Raw genomic sequence first — 9971 nt, forward strand, 5'->3', positions numbered from 1 at the left:
AGCTTCACCCACTCATCATCATTCACTCCGTGGATACGGTGTGCGGTGGTTACCACATAAGGTGACGACCAGCCCACGCCTTAAGAAGCTCCGCCCCAAAAAAAGCGACTAACCAAGGTGCTTTGATCGTATGCGCACTTGTATGTGCCGTTTTTCCATAAATGATGCTCTCTCGATCATGGGATTTCCTTTGGCATATGGCAATCTGGTCCTTTATGAAGTGCACTTAACGTTTGATGTTGACAATTTTCATTGCTGCCTCGATATAAACACATGAGGGCTGCCATTGCCTAAGCTAACTCAAGTGTAGCGCTGCTAGCTAAAAGGATGAAGGTGGAATTTTAGGCGTAGAGCACGAACGTCTGGAGGGAGCATTGCGCGATGAGACAGAAAGAAAGAAGAAAAGAAAGAAAGAAAGAAAGAAAGAGAAAGAAAGAAAGAAAGAAAGAAAGAAAAAAGAAAGAACGAAAGAAAGAACGAAGGAAAGAAAGAAAGAAAGAAAGAGAAAAAGAAAGAAAGAAAGAAAGAAAGAAAGAGAAAAAGAAAGAAAGAAAGAAAGAAAGAAAGAAAGAAAGAAAGAAAGAAAGAAAGAAAGAAAGAAAGAAAGAAAGAAAGAAAGAAAGAAAGAAAGAAAGAAAGACTTCCCGAGGCTTACCTATATTGTAGGAAATGTATGCAACTGATGAGTACGGGGCTAGTTTGTCACTAGTTTGTCACTGGACAAAAAAAAATATGCGAAATAGTGTTGGTGTACCAACGTCATTCATTTTATTGAATGGTGATGAATATCAATAAATACCTGTTGCATTTAGTGAAGACAGGCTGCTGCTGACACCTAGAAAACGGCTTGGGATTCTTGATGCAGGCGTTCGTGCAGCCTTTCAGCGAGCTGAAGCGGTTCGGGCTGTGGTTGCACACGAAAACCTGCTCACGGTAAGTGGACTCGCAGTAGTCGCGCTCGTACCGGTAGAAGTAGGACTTCTCCAATTTCGGACAGTACGTCTGTTGTGGCTCCCCGCAAGGGGCATTTTTCTGCAAAGACAATTAAGCAATCTTAAGTACGACGCCAACCAACAAGCCATCATTAAAAACTCGTAAAGTTCCCGCGCACACTCTGCCTGAATCGAAACTGTCATGCCACGCTCATTCGAACTCTTCATCGCCTGCGGCATGATTTGCCCCATCGTATGTTCACCTGTCCGGACAATCATCAAGCCAGGGGCGTAGTTTCGACTTTCCTTGCGTATATATATACACGCACACATACAAACGTGCACGCACAGACATACACAAAGTACGGTTTAATCCCCAACACACACAACCACCAAAAAAAAAATTCTGGGTATGCCATTGCCAAGGTACGGAAATCCATAGCATATGATTTATGAAATCCAAACAGCCGCAGAGAGTCTCCTCTACTTCACGCTATCGTCGTGTCCATTACTGTTTTCTAGTGCGTCGTTTTTAGGATAAGCTCCTTTTATTCGACCAGTAGCCGACTCAATGCTGCCAGTAAATGCATTAAAAACAAGGAAGGTGATAGAAGGCTTCACTTTAATATGCAAATCATGCTACTGATGATGCGTAATTGTTCCACTGAGGTTATACCATGCAATTGCTGCTTTAATATGCAACTTATTTGAGGAAGGTGTACGTTCTTCTTCTTTGAGGGAAGAGCAGGCCACAAGCACATTTGTACGGTCAGTATGTATGGGGCTGCGTATACAAGACAATTTGTAATGTGCGCATTGTCTTATTGGGTGAGGTAGCTATTCGGTCAGACAGAAGTGGCGTACAGTCGCTATGGCCAGAATGTCCGGAACGGTTCGCCCAGAAGCTTGGCTACAAACGGGCGGTTCACCTTAGGTTCCTAGAGGTGGAGCATCTTAGCGGTGATATTACATATATAGAGCTCAATTATCTCGAATCGGCCTATTAGGGTGATAGCAGGCTTCCAAAGGACGAGGCATCGGCTGGATAGTCGGCCGGAGAGGGTGCGCCTCGGATGGAATAGGATCGTTCAAGTCTGCGCTCTTCGAACGAGGTTTGTACTTTGGAAGAACGGATATACTCACCTGTCTGTTTTCCAAAACACCAGTGCCCTGTTTGTCTGTCGTCATTTGATTGTCCTTCTTGGCCGACTTTGTCGGGGCTTGCTTGAATGGCTTGCGCTGCTTTCCGGAAGGAGCCTTGCCTTTAGACTTTGCCGCTGGAGCTGCAGCGGGCCGAGGGGAGGAAGCCGGCTTCGGCAGTTGGGGAGCATCGAGACGCAGCGAAACCTCTTTCGGCCCTTCGGAATTCTCGTCACCCGATAAACCGCCGCGTGCAGCATTGCTCAGGTTCACCACAATCAGAATGATGACGATTAAGCAGAGCGCACCGATGACGAACAGGACGAGGGAACTCAGCAGGATCGAGCTCGTCTTTCTGCCCAAGTTGTTGGGACCACTGTTCTTCTCGAAAGACAAAAGTTTGGCGGCGGAGCCGTGGGCGTGCATGTCGAAACCTTCGTTGTATGAGGACGCCTGCGCCCGGTTCGAGTCGACATGCCTCATGGCCAACGTGGTGGCTGCGGGTGGCCTTTTGTAGCAGGCGTCGTAGTACGGACGCCAGTCCTGTTCCACTTCTTCCATGATGGTGGAAGAACTCGTGCTGCGTTGGTGAAAGCCCCTCACAGTGTTAAACCGGAGATAACCGCAGCCGACCGCACTTCATCGGTGTGCGGATTCCTTCGTCTGCGGGCACGGAGAAGTTTTTAGTCGAGTTATGTTGCTCCTAAGCACAAAAGTACTATTATTTTTTTTCAATAAAGTTTCTTGCCACAACAATGTTTTTTCCATCTATTCTGTTGGACGGAGTGTTCATGCAAACTCTCTGGCAGAGACAGTGATGGCTGGGAGCGAATCTCTTTTTTTTTCTTTCGTGGAGACATAGATACAAAAGGGGTCGGATGTGATTCCCCGCTAATACAGCGGTCACCAGCATTTCCCCAATAAGCAGCGATATGCTCAAAAAATGTTATAAAAGTTACGAAAAATGAAAACTGACTCCCTCCGGCGCATCCATTTAGACAGCAAAGGAATACAATAATGCCATACTGCGGCGTTCGCTCCCCCTTTCCAAACCACCCCCAGGAAAGACGTTACAGAACCACAGGTGGCCGGAATTGACCCGAAGCCGTTCACTATACAGTACATTCAAAACCTCTTGTCCTAATCGTGGAAGTTAAAAACAAGAGATCCCGTGCCCGATATTAGCTGCGGGTGACCTAATTTATTAAGAAAAAAAAAGGTGACCAGTTACCGGTCAGCTGTGCCGTATGCGAAACAGTACCAAAACACTCAATTCACGCCGTTTGGTAAAATACGCTGCGACTGATATTGCGGAACCTCTTCAGTAAATTAGTTTGTTAATCAGGTTCATCAATAACGAGGGCATGCCGACAACCTGAACGCAAAAAATAAAATAGGGGAAAACAAACACACTATATACTATGTCACCAAATATTAATCTATACTAACCAGTACGAGGCAAGATACATATCTGCAGCACTGAGAATACATTGTCAAAGTTTCTACTGTCACCGATTGTGTACCGCGTTCCACGACCGATGTACAGCAAAATTTGCGGTAAGCAACGAATACGCAAACCTTCAACAACAGTGACGCGTCTTCAGATTATCCCTGATCTCATGAAACTGCATTCGATTAGCGGTACTCTTCCTCACCTGAAAGGCTGTTCGATGCAAGGGCCCTGTCTTGTTCGAGCGAGAAGTAATAACAATGATGACAGCTATTTGAGAAGTTGAAGTTGAGCATAGATGATATGTGACGAGGAAAATTTTTTGGTGCATACATTGTACGCGTGTTGCCCAAGCGTAATTAGAAAGACAGCGATGAGGAATTTAAGGCTATAAAAAAAGTTCGCGCCGGTGAATCATGTGGTGACAAAAAGACGTCTGCGTCAAAGAGCAGTACGCCACACTGAGAAGGAAAGCGACGGGAAGGGGTCACCCTGAAGTGATTCTTAGCGCGTGGGGAGTCATCCCACAAAAACAAAGTGAGCAGCCAAGGTACGAAGTAACAACCTTAGATCCATCTTCAACATATTATCGGTTACTTTGCTAGATTTAAAGATCAGTAAGATTTCCTTGAACCCTTACCACCGTTACGTTGCGTAAATTTTGCAACTGATTTTGATTGTTACTACTTCCTTAAAATAATAATAATAATAATAATAATAATAATAATAATAATAATAATAATAATAATAATAATAATAATAATAATAATAATAATAATTCATATATATATCAACATTCTACCGTTCACAGAATACAAAGTTTTTATAATGTTGACTTGCTTCATCTTGATATTTTTCATTCTCTGCAGTCAGTGTTTTTATTCGCGCTTTGCAATCTCCTTAGAGAGTTTTGCCCTAATATGCAAATAATTTCCTTGTTCTTCTTTAAGGAAGCCTTCCCCCATAGTTGTGTATATACTAAAATATTTTTCATTCCTGTTCTATTACTCTCGCCTTGCCCTATTATTCTTCCGATTTTACGATGATTTTTTTTCTGAAGACTGCCTGAAATAAATTGTATTTTTTAAATTCTTGCGTGCGCCTGCACAAGGACCTAATGGTTGTTACTGGGCACGTTAAATTACTATTATTATTATTATTATTATTATTATTATTATTATTATTATTATTATTATTATTATTATTATTATTATTATTATTGTTATTATTATTGTTATTATTATTATTATTATTATTATTATTATTATTATTATTATTATTATTATTATTATTATTATTATTATTATTATTATTATTATTATTATTATTATTATTATTGACAACCGAACGTATAGCTGTTCTGTAATCACGACTTGAGATTCCTCCCATCCCTGTTGTGGGTATTACATCTCTCGATCGGAGCCTCATCAGCATGGTATAACATTCATCCTCCTCGAGGATTGGACAGCAGGACTGCGTAGTTCTCAATCGAAGCCATCCTCAATCTCGATTCCTTCAACTTCACCTCGGCCATGGAACGTGACACGATGGCGCTGTGGCTTCCACCCGAGCGGAGGCGGCCCTTCAGGAGGGAAAGCATCTCATTTAGCGAAGAGGACTTCAGGGTGTCTACTGGCTTGGACGGGGTGCGTACCGTCGCAGTGTGTGGAACGCATGTACGGCATTTCAACAAGAATGCGAATCTCAAATTGCCAAAATGAATTTATCCCGTATCGAGATGTTGAAGTCGGCAGTCATGCACTGAATGTCTTTTAAATGTTATCCTCAATTCATTATCTGCCAAAACAATGCCCGTCTTATTTCTCCTTCTTTCAAACTTACTATCATATATGACAGCTGAACGCGTACTTGGCCGCCTGGCACAATATGATCCCAGTACAATGGTGTACAGCCACAATGCTACGCGAAAGACAGCGCTTCCTACAGCTATACGAGCAGCCACTGCAGAAAATTTCAAACTTCCGACCTCGCCTCATGGCATGGGCGCAGCCAGGAACCTTTTTTCGGTGCCGAGTTGGATCGCACTTTATGCATGTTTGTCCACGCGTTCAAATGTGTGATTGTACAGGCCCATGCAAAATGGAAATTTCCTGGGTAGAGAGGGGGGGGGGGGGGGGTTGAACAGCTTGTGACTGCGTCCGTCAGTGCTTCCTGGCGCATTTTCGAAGTTCTTTTTTAAGGTCGAAAAACTTGCGTAATAATATATAAAGCAGCTCTTGGCATCCGTCTGGGTTGGTGTACGAGCTAAAGTACGCCCTGAGTTATACAACTATTACACCTATGGTATCACATAGCTTATTCTCGTCATTTTTTTTTTCGCTTTATCACGATCGCCAACATCTTCAAGGGAATGTGTAAGCTTTAACATGCAATTTACTTATTTCTATGACTCACAACCAGAATGGCTTGCAACCCGCACACCTTCATCAAGCGGGACATCTGGAAAGACGTAGTATTGTTAGCATCCATACATTAGGGGAAAAGATAAATAGAAATCTGGAGCACTGGGTTACGGTGGAGTCACGAAGAGACATAAGATAGCCATGTAGACAAGGAGAAAAGAAGGTTTAGGGGGTGGAGAGGAACAGTAAAAACACAAGTAGGGAGATATTTGTCGCAAACACTCTGTTTCTGTCAGTCTTTATTTCGTCATGTCTGCGTGCATAGCTTCGTTACGCTGCTGATTCTTATCCACTATAGCTCAACCCGGTGCAATTAGTTAACCAGCTGCGCTCCATGTTCACCACAGAACTTCCTGTAGCGTTGCCATCAACTGAATCTCGTTTCTTCTTCTCCTCTTTGATAAAATGTAACAGCAGTAGTACTACATATCACTATCGGTCAACACAACACTCGCAGTTTTCGCATCATTACGTCGCCGTGTCCCTGTGTCTCCCGCACATTTGCAGGTTCCACGTATCATCGTGCGCATGCTCGCCAGCGTCGCGATGCTGCTGCTGTCTGCCGTCATAGTGGTGTGCATCCACATGTACGCGCGCAACGTTTCACCCGGCCAGGAGTACGTTCCCCCCATGGAGGGAGAGCCTCGCAAGCCCGACCTGCGGAATCTGGACATCACACTGGGCCCGCCGGACACCGATACTCCGGCACCTCACAAGGTGGCACACATCAGCGACTAATCCTTATTAAGATCCCTCATGCGTAGCTCACTCTGCCGACAAACACTAGAGCAAGGGTCTCTAACTCGGTTCATCTAACGGGCAACAGTCACTAAATTTAGAGTCCCGGAGGGTGAGGATGGTGAATAATGATGGAAAAATGGGTTATAGGAGGAGTACAGCTTGAGGACAATAAATGTGAGCTATCCATTTCTATTTGCAGAAAGACATTTGCATTCCCAAACTTTGCTATACGAGCCAGTTCAAAATGGTTTCAGGTTCAACTTAAAAAAAATTTATTAATCTTGCGATTGACTTTCGAAAAACATATATTGATCTTCAGGTTGACTCAGAATCGAATGCCAATTTTAAAACAAGGAAGTTCGGCCCACGGTCATCGTTTAATACATGTAGACCAGATGGGATGCCGTATGAAAAGCATACTTGAGACTAGTCCCGTTCGTGTACTTCGTGAACATTCTAAGAAAATAAACAAAATGACGAATACAGTCATATGGAGGCCGGGCTGCTAGCGAAAGGTCCGTGGGCGGCATGCTTGAGACCCCTGCCATATAAAGACAAAAACTACAAGACCAATGATGAGTGGTCGGGGAGGACGAACATTCTGTAATTGGCTAGTTTCTCATGATGAGCAAAGGATGGAAGAGAGATCGGTTATTTATAGCATTAAATGCTAGCCCTTCGTTCACACAAATGCGGCAAAATGTTTTATGTCATCCACCGGACAAATTCTCACAATGGTGTTTCTGTTCTGATGCCTAAAGAATAATTTCAGATTTCCTTGTTTCGATACCCCAACACAACAATCACGGCCAAGACAGTCACGGATAATGGGTCAGTCTGCTTTCTTCATGGTAATGGCAGAGAGGGTTGACTAATGCGGTTACGGGCCTTCGAAATACGCGGTATTGAGCCACTTCTGAGGTTTTGCAAGTGTCGTAGATATACTGGCAAGTTTTTTTTTTTTCAGCGCTGAACATCAAAAAGAAAGAACGGAGAAGACAGAACGAGTGCTCGTTCTGTTTGCTCTGTCCTTTCTTTCTGATGTTCACGTGCTGAAAAACTTTCTAGTATGACTACACCAACTAGACAAAGCTTCCACTCTTGTCATAAATACCTATACAATCTGCCATGCTTGTTTTATGTTGAAGATTAGCTTTAAGGCCAGAAAGACGCCTGCGCCTAATTCAGTATTGGTAGAGTTTACTCATGGCGGGGTTCACCTTGTATGTGTATGACAAACCACTCTGTCGTTACCTCCAGGCACCCGCGGAAACGACGGAGTTCCACACTGCTTCGGAGGCACATAACGCTGTTGCAACGCTGACGAGCGTTAAAGCGCAAGGCGCAAGTTCAATCGGCCTGCGCCAGAATGCGATGCCAAAGCTGCCGCATGCGCCAACAGCAGCACATGCAGCCGTACGGGAGCAGTCGTCGCTCGGGAATACGACATCTGCAGCCAAGCACGACAAATGGAGACCACTCGCTTCCGTGGCAACTCTTCTGGGTATGCCTGTAGGTATTCCACTGCCGCATTAATGGTTGCGCAAGCTTTCCCACTACTAATTTGCTGTGAACGACTTCAAACCCTCTTGTCCACATTGTATGAACGACATGACACAAAAACGTAGACCTCTAGTCATGTCGGCGCGACATATTCAGTGCCTATCACAAATACGCATTAGGAATGGAAGCGGCGTGTTTGTACGTGTTTTGTACCCATCTAAAAAATTTCACGCGGCAAACACTGTATATGAAACGAAACTCTTGTCGGTCTTCCTAGGATACAATTGTTAATACAGCCACAAAATTATAAAGAGGAGCGTGATCAACGAGAGTCATAGTCCGCTGAGATATTTCGTTGTGAATTCTTGCTAAAGTCTACGCTACAGTATACGGTGTTTCCACATCTTCAGTCTTTGTAAATGTATGAGAAAAAAGTTTTCTCGTGAACTTATAGCGTTGCCCATTGTAAACGCTTTAGTGCCATTGCAGATTGTTTAATTAAACACAACGTATTATTTTAGTATTAAGCGGGTCTCTTGCGATTGTTGATTGCCCTCTGGACTTTGTCATCGCATTTAATATTTTAGGCACATCGAGAGTGATTCTAACTACTGTTTTCGGTGATTTAACTTAAAAAGCCAAACTTTCGTTGCAATGTACGGAATTCTATTTGGTTCTCAATTCATAGCCTAATTTTTACACAGCAGTAATTCACGCATGTAACGTGGGTATCATACATCTAAGAAACCAACAATGTAGAAGTAAAGGGAAAGCTGGAGGCTCCAGGTGATGGAAAGTGGTTCAACAATAGTGTCACTTTTACAAACGATTCAAGAAGTCTTCTAAAACAATGAATTTTTTCTGTGTCGATTTCGCTATACCTGAGCTAGGATGTCGCTGCCCGAAAGTAGACAAGTCCCTTTTTCAAAGCATGATCCAACGACATTCCCTATTCAACTACTTTTTCCCATTTGTGTAAGCAAATTCGAGTCTGATATGTCAAGCAATATGTCATTTCATATTAGCTATGCTTTCGTGATCATCTTGCGTTCAAAGATGATTTAGGAACGTGAGAACTTACTTTTCGTCACAAGTAATGATTGCTCTCGATAACATATAGAGTAGGGTGGGGGGAAATGAGACACGGGGCAAAAATCAACATTTTTAACTTTGCCGTTCTCTGTAGCTAATACAAAAACTACTTTTCTACTTTTCCTTGTTTCCCATTTCCAGCAATAATTGCTAGTCCTTGTCACCTCTTCATGTGTAAATGTTGCTGACTGCCACAGCGTTCGCGCGGGAAAAATTACGCGCCTAGTGCCAGTGTGTTCATGGCCCGTCAAAAAGCGGCAAAATTCTGCTCGGCAAAATTTTCGAATCCATGCATGAAGCTACTCCTGCGTCAGCACAGCAACGTAAATATTCATGTTGATACCTTAGACTACAAGCTACATGACACCAAAAGTTTAGTTCGCCCCGCCGCGGTGGTCTAGTGGCTAAGGTACTCAGCTGCTGACCCGCAGGTCGCGGGTTCGAATCCCGGCTGCGGCGGCTGCATTTCCGATGGAGGCGGAAATGTTGTAGGCCCGTGTGCTTTGATTTGGGTGCATGTTAAAGAACCCCAGGTGGTCGAAATTTCCGGAGCCCTCCACAAGGGCGTCTCTCATAATCATATGGTGGTTTTGGGACGTTAAACCCCACATATGTACCAAAAGTTTAGTTCGTGTGGTGCCCAGGGGACAGAGAGGATATTTTTTTTTTAAATTCTGGCAGGTGACAGGA

Source organism: Rhipicephalus microplus, unplaced genomic scaffold, assembly GCF_043290135.1.
Source record: "Rhipicephalus microplus isolate Deutch F79 unplaced genomic scaffold, USDA_Rmic scaffold_83, whole genome shotgun sequence".
NCBI classification, from domain to species: Eukaryota; Metazoa; Arthropoda; class Arachnida; order Ixodida; family Ixodidae; genus Rhipicephalus; species Rhipicephalus microplus.